This window comes from Apis dorsata, unplaced genomic scaffold (assembly GCF_000469605.1).
Source record: "Apis dorsata unplaced genomic scaffold, Apis dorsata 1.3 scaffold_470, whole genome shotgun sequence".
Classification (NCBI taxonomy): domain Eukaryota; kingdom Metazoa; phylum Arthropoda; class Insecta; order Hymenoptera; family Apidae; genus Apis; species Apis dorsata.
Genome location: NW_006263709.1, coordinates 452,956 through 463,391, shown reverse-complemented (window position 1 = coordinate 463,391; position 10,436 = coordinate 452,956). Strand labels below are relative to the sequence as shown.

The window sequence follows — 10,436 nt, the reverse complement described above, 5'->3', positions numbered from 1 at the left end:
TTTTTTTTTTTTTTTTTTTTTATTTGATATAATAAGAATAAATATTATGTTTCAGAAGTGCTTACATGGAACAATCATATGGATCATTGATAATCGAGAAAATTTTGTATAAAATTAAATCTTTTCAAATGTTTGTTAATTGATAAATACTTTATTATGTTTTAATGATAATGTTAATTACTATTATTAAGAATATTTCTAATAATTTCAGTTTATATCGTGAATTTTGATCAAAATATGATCTAATACAGATATAAATAATTAGTTACATATAAAACAATTTTTTTATTTAATAAATAGTATCATCTAAAAGAGATGAAATTAACTCAAAGTTTTTCATTTTTTAAAATATAATTCTATAATAATGCTAGATAACACAAAATTTTTCAAATAAAAGATATTTAATTTTTAATGCTCTGTCACATTATTGTAAAGAAAATTTCCAGGCAAAATTATACATACCTAAAAATAAAAGAATACTTTGGAAATTGCTTTCACTCCCTTAAAGAGTTTTTTTGTTGATAAAATAATTTATCCATTATGTTTTATATATACACAAATTTTTATTAAAATTTTAATTTTTAATTTAGATAAATTTAAAATAGAATATGAAGACTTTTTCAACTCACTATATATTGCACTGATTGAAGATAGAAATTGTTTTAGATTGATGATGAATATATGCAATGTTCTGACATCATTCTTTTGACTGACATAAATAGTAAAATATGCATTATCTTCTGTTCCCATATTTTTTTTATACTATAGCTAATGGTTTATATTTTTGAATTGTTAACAATACCAATTTTACATGTTATTTGCTATATTTTGTCTTATGTTTTACATTATGTGCTATTGTTTTGTCAATATCTATAATTAAATCTTAGTAAAGTTTGTATTTCTGATTTATAAGAATGTAATGGTATATTATCTCTTGTTATAAAACGATGTTCACGTGCTGTTTCTTTATGGATGATTTTAGCTGCAATGTTATTGTTATCTGAATATTTTATTTCAGCATGTATTATGTACTTCTCTTTTATTATGTTAATTTATCGTTTCACATTATTTATATTCTCAATATTGATTGTTTTTTGTTATGATATTAATTGAGAATATAGCTTTTACAATTACTTAATCTTATATTGCTATTATGAGATTTTCTACATCGAACAATAATATCTATCCTCTAACTATATTACTATATTGTATATTATTATTATTATATTATTATTATTATTTATAAACGAATTAAATTTATTCATTGAATTATATATACAAGAAAAAGTAAAAAAAAGTCATAAAAGAAAAAATAAGACATGTACTATCTTATGATTACATAATAGACATAAAAATAATTTGTGAATCTGATACTATCTCATACAAGAATATAATATAATTATATCGAAATTGCGGAATTATGATGATTGTGAAAATGTATTACGATTTATAAAAGATAATAATAATCAATTAAAATTAAAATAATCAAACAATTAGGATACATATTTAAAATTTCGAAATAAAATGAAATAAAATAGCAATGAGGGTCATATAATCTTTCATGAATGAACGTGTAGATGATTTGTGTAGAAAAATATATCTATTATAGTGTTGAAATACGAAATACATCACAGTAAACGAACATTCAATTTAAAGATAGGATATTAAAGTTATTATATGTACGTCTATTGACAATTAAAATTCGAGCATAATTTGGCAAAATATTAAAAAAAATATAATTGAAAAGAGATACGAATTGATAATGTCTAATTTGATTGAAAATTATCCAATTTCGTAGATATTTTTCATATTTAGATAAAAAATAGATTTTGTTAATTTTTGTTAATTTTTTTACTTACTATTTCGATGTATTTTTGCAATATATACAAATATAATTTAAATAAATAATTTTATAAACATTATTTATATTTTAATTCAATATCATTGTTATTTTAATATGGTTTTTAAATCGTTAAGATAAACAATCGTAAAATCTTATGATTCTAATATATTTTATTTCATTTTTCTATCGAAATTATCGACTTAAATATAATGCGAATGAAGAGCAAAATTTATTAGGATTCGTTCAATCCATACTCGTAAAGAAAATTTATTAAAATCTCAATTCTTTTTCAAAATATTGATAAATTCAAAATTCAAATTCAATATTCAAAATATTGATTTTATTCGAAGCAATATCAGAAAATCTATTTTTTATCTAAATATGAAAAGAAATATCTATGAAATTAAGTACAATATTATTCATTTATTACTTTTCACTTATCTCTTCGAATATTTCCAATTCAAAGATGATTAAAGTTTAATAATCTTTGATCAAAATCGATCAAAAAATTCTTTAAGAATTTCTAATCAGATCAGAAAAAAGTTTCTAAGCTTCAAAAATTTACTACCTAAATCTATTATCTCGTTGATTATATTAAAAGTAGGTTTATTATTTCAATGCTGAGCATTAATGACACAGAAAAGTTATCATTACGATCTATAAGAATTTATCTATGCCATAAATATTCTATTCGATGTAGATAAGAATTACTAAAACGAATCATTATATTACAAATGATACGTAATAACTAGTTTGAAACTCTTGCAAATTGTTTTTTACTAGATAACATAGTCATGTAAATAGCTGCAAATATGTATATCAATTTGTTAGGTTGATAACCACTTAATATTGCATGACGCATATTGTAAGAGCATATTAGTAGTTAAACGTATACACAAATACTCGAGCATACAGAAAGACAACAATAGAATCAATAGCAAAACAAAATCGAGTCACATTCTCGAAAGGAGTGGCGGTGAAATGATAGTGAAAAATAGCAACAAGATAGATAATAATTCAACGATTCATACATCACTTGGACTTGAAGAGTGTAACAAGTTGATCAATCTGTAATTGGCATGTTAATAAAAATTCAATGCAACTCGATAGGGGACAATTACATGGAAAGAATCGAAAGAGTGCATTATTTGTATAAATTTTGTTATGCTATCTTAAAGATTTTTTCGATCTCGAGACCAATCATTTTCAAATGGTATTGCAGAAAATTAATCTTCTCTTAAATAAGTGTCATTATGTTAAATCTATTGTTGCAAGTACACAAAAGATGCCGAGATACTGTTCAATAGTTACAAAGATATGAAAGATGTTTGAACTTTAGATATTCATAGCAATATATTATCGTTTCACTATTGTTTTGCATCATTAATTTTAATTTTTTTACTCCTCTTCCTGAATAATTCACACCTGTGTAATAATTTCTTATGATTTTTGAACAACCTTCGATGCTAAAATTATTTTTAATCTTCTTCATTTCATTTTGTTCTCATGTGTTTTCACGTAATATTTTTGCTTATATAATTGCAACAAAATAGATTCAAATGCTAATATCAAGATATTTAATATCCCCTTTTTTCATTTACATATCAATTCTTTTATTTTTTTTTTTTTTTTTATTTTTTTCGTATTGAAATAAATTTTCACATTGCTACAAATAGACACTAACGTAATAATAAATAACTCGTGTTAAAATACAATACTGTTTACTTTCAATAATAGATAATATAAAATTATAACCAGAGATATATTAATTCGAGAAACAATTTGAAATGGCGGAAAAACACGAGAGAATTTTATATACGCGTATAATAATACTATAGAATATACACATAGTACACGCTATACGGTACTACTGTAGAGTTGCTCGCGACTGTCCTGCAACTTGGATCGAATAGCGGTATATCCGTACCGTGTCAGGGAAGCAAAAGTTTAAACGTGCATCGACCTTTCGCGTTTCCTTTGGCTTATCCATCCTGAAAACTAGGCCTGCGTTCGAACAACGTTGGATGTTTGCCTGAAAAACAGTTTATTCCTGACCCGATTTCGCTTAAATATCTTCGAATATTTACACTTTCGTTTAAAAAAAAAAAAAAAAAGAAGGAAAATCAAATATAATTTCGTTCTTTGGATATAGCTTTGAATAAGTCAAAAGTTTCATTAAATATGAATGGAATGGTTTATAATCACTGTTTGGGAATCGTGGCGCGATTGACGAAGGCTATAAAAATGCGACAAGACCATTATCAATGGGCCATTAATAAAACTATTTAAATGATGCACGTGAGTCGCACATTAGTCACGACGATAAATCAAACAAATCCAAAAAAAAATTTTACCGGCGTTATCGCCAATTTCTCTTGTTCCAAGTAAATTAACATCTACGTATGTAGATATAAGAGAGAGTCGTGTAATATCAAGCAAAGCTTGTTTTCACTTTCTTCGTAAATTAATACTTTTATTTGTAATATACGAGTGTATATATAATAATTTTATGCAATATATTTCGGGGTCACTGTTTCTTTGAGGTATATGAATATCGCATACATTAACAAGTTATTTATTTTAATATTTATTTTAAAGTTGTTCTTTCATTTCTCAGTTAATTTGATTTTATTCTAAATGAATTTGTTATCTTTGGTTTATTCAGTGAAAAATAGGTAATAAAAAATGTTTATTGTTTTATATATATATATATATCTATAATTTAAAATATTTCTAAAATATGTTTGTCGTGCGATTGCATTGAAATTAAATTAGAAAAATGTTCTTTTGGTCTTTTTTTTTAACAAAAAAGTATCACAAGAAATTTAGAAACAAAATATATTGAATATAATGTGAATATAAAATGAAAAAAAAATTAGATATATTTTGATTCTATATGCATAGAAATCAAGAAATTATTAATTATCTTATTTAAAATATTTGTAATAATAAAGTTTAAAAAAATAATTAAATTTTTATTACTATTAATAATCATTTATTAATTGAATGATTGATCAATAAATTTATACAACAATTAGAATTTAATATCTTTTTTCTATCTAACATTTTTATTTTTAGACTCTAATTTTGTAAATGCATAATAGCATTTCCTTTTTTATATTTTAAAAATCTATTTTTAACAAAAATTTTCATTTTAAATGTAATTCTTTAATAATTTAATGTATTTTTAATTTTTAAAATATAAAATGTGTGAAATAAATAAATAAATAAATAAATAATTTAAATATTTGTTTATTATAAATGAGAACATTGAATGAAAAAATAAAATAATTGAAGATAAATATGAATAAAAAATCTGAAAAAATATTTGTTATTATAAATTCACAAAAAGTAAATATTTCATTATTTTTCATCTATAACTATTTTTATATCTAAATTATTAACTGTATGTTCAAGCATCATGTTGCTTCTTCATTATTTTTTTTTCGATAATAAACAAAAATTTATTTTCTGTTTATTTTATATCAGGTTAATTTAATATTTTCATCTCAAAAACTATGATATTTTCAAAGAAATTTTTATCGTTTGAAAACTTTTTATCAGAATATAGAAAATAGATACATATAAATTTCAAATCAACAATATTTATCGATTTTTCTTTCCATTCCGTTCTTTACTCGACATTGAAATGCTAATAAAATTATACCATTAATTTAGAACTATCCTTTACAAATGTAATCATTATTTGATATATATCGCTTTAAAAAATTGCCACGTAACGTCGACTCAGCGATATATTCCTTTCCTTTTTTTTTCAATGTGCGTCCATTTTCTATTCGAGTTCGTGTCATTCGTGACGTCTAAAACGCAACACATCGCGTCACAAAACATGTGCACAATGCGATTGTTCGAGATTTTTCGAATCGCAGGTTGAAATCGACATAATGTTACATAAGTCGCAGATGAAAAGGCACTGGTTTCTGGGGAGAATCGAAATCTAGTGAATATCGATCGTTCGAATTGTTCGATGAACGATGCAACGCCCTCTATTTAACGCGAAATCATTTTGCCACTCGTCAAATGTATTACAAATATTTTTCGACTTTTTCTTTTTTTTTTATTTAATTTTCATTTATACAATATAGCAAAAGAATTTGCTTAAGTAAATAAAAAATTGTCGGTGAAATCCTTGTCGAGATTCAAATTATTCGATTATCTTGAAATTCAGATAAGTGTTACACAGAATATAATGAGAGATGAAAGTCTTCATGCACGAACTCAACTAACGAGTTGTGTTGTCAAAATTAATGAAAATCCTGTTTTTAATGAAAACTTTATGCGTCTGTAAGGCATAATGGTTTAGTATATAGAATAATTTCCTTTTAGTAATATATTACTTAGAGGAGAAATTAATTTTTACAATAGTACAATACATATGTCTTCTTTAGCTTTCTAAATATAACTTTGTAATGATACGAGTTATAATATAAAACTTTAAATTAAAAAAATATTCAGATTTCAATCATTCTGTTGTAAAAATATTCTAAGATAAAATTATATTCTTTTCATACTCAAAATATTAAAAATGCTGAAAGTTTGAAGGCTAATTTTATTTCTTCAATATGATATTTAGCTAAAAAATATATAATCCATTAAGTAATACAAATTTTCATAAAACTATTTTAATTAATTTTGATCAGAACCAAAATTTTCGAATTAAATGAATTTTTTTATTTCTATCTTTTACCAAACTTCTTCCAAGAATAAAAAATTTTGTCTTTCATTATATAAATTTAAATTAAATTATCAACAAAATAAAACAATAATATACATTTTAATTTTCATATTAAATTGATATTAAAAAAAACGAACATTTTCTAAAATATCGTTCTTCAAAATAAAAATCATATTTACCACGATCGATATATAAAATATCTTATTATTTCTCGTCGTATAATCGTTGACCAAATTGACATGTTAGCATAAACATAATCTTTTTTATACAAAAATCCTTATCCCCTTACGTATCTTTCCTCCCACGTATCTCTGCAAATCTGCCAAGTTCAAATGTACACCGTCACAATACACGTCGATCGTTACATTCACTATACACACCACGCGATATTTCGATCGATTATACGCTCAACGAAGGTCGGCCACGTGTTACATCTATCACTTCTATCCCCACCACTCCAACTTTATACGTATATTCATATATTTTACGAGATACTCATTTCACCGTGAGAAATAATAACGTTAATTTCCGTGATAACGGATTAGATTCGACCGAATTCATTTAACACGCCTTCTATGACGTGTTCTCTGAATATATCATTGATATTCAAGGTTCGGCGAAAGTGTTAGATAACGATTTTCTTTGGATACGGTATACTACGGTTGGTGGATAGCTTTGGCCTCGTATCGCATGGACGATTAGAAAACTGGTTTATTTCCTTCCATTGTTTCTCTACAGCGAACTTGATCGTACAATTATTTTTTATCGTGTTTTCGTTTTGTAACGTGCAAGTAACTTAATACGTGAAAAAAAAAATAGTAAATTACCGTTCGAAGATAAAGAAAAAAAAAAAAAAAATTACAGAAAGAAAAGAGAGACTTTTCGAGTTGTGTTGAACCACCGGGTAGAACTTCTCGACCTATTGAATTAGACTGGCATCGGTGACATAACACGAGTCACGATACGGATGTGCATATTAACCTATTTAGCTCCGTTACACGCGGATAATGCATGATCCGCATTCTGCATGTACGACTTCGGTCCGTTGAAATGGATGCGGAAGTGAGGTTAGGTTAAACACGGCGATCTCTCGTCAAAGATTAGAAAAGAAAAAAAAAAGTCACTCGCGTCATTGAGGAGAATACATATTGGATCATTCGATCGGTATATTTGAATCAATTATAAAATTAGCATTAAGATATGTTTATAATATTTTTTTATAAAGTAAAGTATTACGTACAAATTGTGTAAAAATATTATTATAATATTATAAATATTATGTATATTGCGCGTATATATAGTTTCAAATAACATACGTTTTTGATTCAACAAAGAAATGATTTGTTGACACAGTTTCTCACGAAGAAACAATTATATCCACTTTTATTCTGATCGAAATTGTTTTTGCGAATTTGCATACGAATCGAATCTTTCGATTCTATCTCTTCTTCGATTATAACGTAATTTTAAATTCGCGCTTATTTATATATTATTTATATAGTATTTTACATGTCAAATATAAATATTCAATCAATCATTGCCTTTCGAACTTTTACCTTTCACTTGGAAATCATACAACGTCAAACAAAATGGTTGTTACCAAAATAATCTAAATATATTAATTTTCTTTTTTTATAAATAGAAAATTAATTAAAAAAATAGAAAACACGAGGTTATAAAATACATCGAAAAATCGAAGATGCATGTCAAATAAAGCACGATTTATTGTACTAAAAATTGAATGGATAAGAGTTTATCTTTAATAATAAATATTTATACGATCGTAAATAAATACACGTTTAAAATCTTGATTTTTATTACAATCACGTTGCATAAACACATACGTTGCATGTATTGTATCTATTAATGCAAATGCAATTAAAATTCTATCGATCGTTTAAAACGTTTTGCGAGAACAACAATATTTTATGTAATTTTTGACATTGTATCCCAAACAAGAAACAAGAAACAAGAAACAAGAAACGAACAAAACATTCTCATCTCTTTTATCTTGAATAACAAACGATTCCTACTAGAATTAACACTTTCTTCTGATCGTACGAGTAAAATATATTCAACGAGATATCCTTAAACAAACAAAGAAGATTCAACAAAAATCTTCTTCTCATTTGTCGAATCGATATTAGCTAGAGTTGAAGATACTCGGTTTGGTAGACAGATTGGCGGGGTTGCGAACAGATTTGTTTCTCGTGTAAATTGTTTTCACGACCTAAATTTGGATGAATTCTGGCGTCGAACGGTCCTCCAGTTAAAGCGTTAGAGACATCGTTAGAGGTATGGTTGAAAAGAGAAAAAGGATTCGCTATCTATGGAATGCAAGCGCCCGTGCATCCACCCTGTTGCGATTCTATTCCCGTCCTCGAGGACCAAACGGTGAACTACTAGACCAGGCTTGATTCTATTACCACGATAATTCTTCGATATTCACCTCGATGAGATGAATACAACTATCGTATAAGTTTGGTTTAAAAAAATAATTTACAAGAATACTTTGAAAATTTCGCTCCTTCAGGCTATTAAATTTTTTCGTATATTTTAAATACAATAATAAATAATAGCTATAAAATTTAATAGTTTTTATATTGTATACAGAAAACTAAATATATTAAACTTTTTCCCTTTTAAGAAAAAGAAAAAGGAAGAAATAATTATCGAAATCTCAAACTTACACAAATATTTTTTTCAATAAAATTAAAAACTCAATTGGAGAGAAATTTAATTAATGGAATTTCTCCTCGATGGTCCCCAGCGGTCCAGGTAATCCAGGGAAAGTTAAAATACTACACCAACCTTTAAAACACGTTTCCATCTTAAATAACCAAATTGAAGTAAAACCAGAGATTAAAAAAGAAAAAATTACCATCCTAAATAACATCCTACCAAATATCCAACCTTCACGATATCTCTTGTTCCAAATTTTCTAAAACCTTCTAAAACTATCTTCTAAATTAATTCCAATTAATTAACCAAACACAACGAACGAACACGTCTATAAAATTAATCTTATCGAATTATCAAAACGTGATACGTTTTTCCAAATTTCATATTGGGGTGTTGAGGAATCGATAGGGCGCAATCGACGTTCGACAATCGTGGATGGCAACGACCCACGAGAAACGGCAGAGGGATGCGGGCGATTCCGGGGAAGATTCGGGGGTGGGCAAGGAGAGGAGGGGCCAGGCTAAATTTAAATGGCCCGGTACTCGTGCGCCGTTAACGAAACGCACTTGGCAGCCACGCACACGTACGCGCCACTCCAGAACGCACACGTACGCGTCGTTGTGCACGTGCGTCGATCAGCTGGCCCGCATATAAGGGTTTCTCCGCGACCCTCTCTGTCTCTATCTCTCTGTCTCTCTCTCTCTCTCTCTCTCTCCCTTCCCGCTGGCGACTCCGTCCGAGTATCAGAGTCAGGCTTTCTCCTCCTTCCGCCTGCTCGCTCGTTCACGCGAGTGGAACTCGTTCATATTCTCTTCGCGAGAATAATTTCACAAAGCAGACCGTTTCGAACCGTTTCGTTTGTGAATGTAGAATGGCTCGCGGAAATATTAATATCGAAAGGGGCATGAAAATGGGATGGGACGGGAAGAATGAAAGAGGCGAAAATTAATGAATCGACCTCAAATTTTCCGTAACTTCCGTAAATAAATAAATAAATTATTGAAAGCTATTGAAAGTTGTTTGTTAAATTTAAATATACACTTGTGTGATGACAACTCGAATGAAAACTTGAAAGAGATGAAAATTATATATATATATTTTAAATTTGTAATATTATAATATTTTTATTAATAATATTTTATTTAATAGTATATAATAGTATATATATGTATTATATATTATATATATATATATATATAATATAATATTTTTAAT

At 26.8% G+C, this 10,436-nt stretch overlaps 1 protein-coding gene across 3 annotated transcripts in view; it reads right to left on the bottom strand.

The window, feature by feature from the left end:
* The window catches only part of LOC102680533 (translational regulator orb2), an 83,235-nt gene that overhangs the window by 32,197 nt on the left and 40,602 nt on the right, over positions 1–10,436 (bottom strand). Inside the window, exon 1 of one of the 3 annotated variants that reach the window (XM_006620050.2) lies at positions 6,829–7,266. The exons of the other annotated variants lie outside the window; for them this stretch is intronic. The gene's annotated coding sequence lies outside the window, so the exon portion shown is untranslated. Of the gene's footprint in view, positions 1–6,828; positions 7,267–10,436 lie in introns of those variants that run through there. 3 annotated transcript variants of the gene reach the window in all.